This window comes from Solanum tuberosum, unplaced genomic scaffold, assembly GCF_000226075.1.
Source record: "Solanum tuberosum cultivar DM 1-3 516 R44 unplaced genomic scaffold, SolTub_3.0 scf00316, whole genome shotgun sequence".
NCBI classification, from domain to species: Eukaryota; Viridiplantae; Streptophyta; class Magnoliopsida; order Solanales; family Solanaceae; genus Solanum; species Solanum tuberosum.
In genome coordinates this window covers 77,351-78,801 of record NW_006239240.1, presented here as the reverse complement: position 1 = coordinate 78,801, position 1,451 = coordinate 77,351, and the positions used below count along the sequence as shown (strand labels likewise).

The 1,451-nt window shown below is 38.3% G+C and overlaps 1 pseudogene; it reads right to left on the bottom strand.

The window, feature by feature from the left end:
- Window positions 1-879: 879 nt before the first annotated feature.
- The window catches only part of LOC102601095 (serine/threonine-protein kinase SSK22-like), a 2,424-nt pseudogene continuing 1,852 nt past the window's right edge, over window positions 880-1,451 (bottom strand).

Below are 1,451 nucleotides of genomic sequence, written 5' to 3'. Positions count from 1 at the left end.
AAAGTCATTCTGCATATTAAATATAAATATTGACATCAATATATATACATATCATAAATATATTCAGTATTGATATATATTTTTCATATTAAATAACTTACAAAAGTTCGTTCGGCCTTTCCTCCACCCACACATCCGGATCTGACTCATTTTCTTTCTTCCTGACATCAGTCTTCTTGGAAACCTCTGGTTCAATGGGAGTGCGTCCCAATTTTTTTTCCTATAAATAAAAACTGAAATTTATAACGATATATATGTATCAACTAATTATTTATTTAAAAGTTTGAATTAGAACTTACCATCTCTCGTGCAATTGTTCCAACCATATTTGCACCTCCAGTGTGCAACGAACCACCTTTAAGACTGCCTCTAGCCATTTTGGTTTGATATGATATTGCCTTAAACTTGTCTGTGTTCCAATACTGACCCAATTCATCAAAAACATGAGGCAACATCCAACCAAGACGTTCACCACTATCCCGAACGCTCTTTAGCTAGCTAGATAGTCTGGCGGATGCCTTCTCTCAAATGTGGTCCCAATGACCAAATTGTACCTCGACTCCCAAGTACACATAGTCTGAAAAAAATTGAATAACGTTAATTAAATCGATAGTAAAAAAAAGTAAAGTATACTAAACTTAACTAAAAAATATATAACTTGAAGTTATTAAACATCGCCTGACGTATACTATTTGGAATCTCGCTCCAAGAGTGATAAGCTTGTGTATAGAGTCTTCTAACACACTCTTTTAAAGCCCGGGCAACATCCTTTGCAGGATGCCACCTGCAAAACACATAATACATATGTTAGTTCATGAATAATATATTAAAGTATAAGAAATAAATAAAATAAACTAACAAATAGATAACAAAACAAACTTATGATGATCCATCTGGCTCAATCATGACTCTACCAAGTCTGTCCTTCTGGCTAGGAGTTAGAGCAGATATTGTATCATGTGGTGTAGCACTAGGTGCATCTATAGACGAGGGTGATACATCAGGATACACAAAACGCTGAGTCAATAGAGGCGTACCGGCCATAGCATCTGACTGTTCGCTACTAGAATCTCCAAGCCTCATGGCAGATAACTGAGGAGATGTACCTGTGGGAGATGGATTACCTGCCGATAAGGGTCGTGCTCGACGAATTGCCTGTAAAGGTAGGTCCTCGTAGCGTCGTGAAGGCAATGCCTGTGAAGTAGATGAAGCACCGACTGGTCGACGATAATTAGGATAATATTGCCGAGGATCCGCCGTACCAAACGGAACAACAAATAAATGAGTATCATGGCTGATGCACTTTGGCGCAGAAGAAATAGATCCTGCAATATCCTCAGGATCTATCGGTCTCATAGACTTCTTCTTCTTAGCCTGTTTAGTCTGGCTAACTCCAAGATCCTGCAATATCCTCAGGGACTGGTCATGCACATTTCAGGAGGAAGATTATA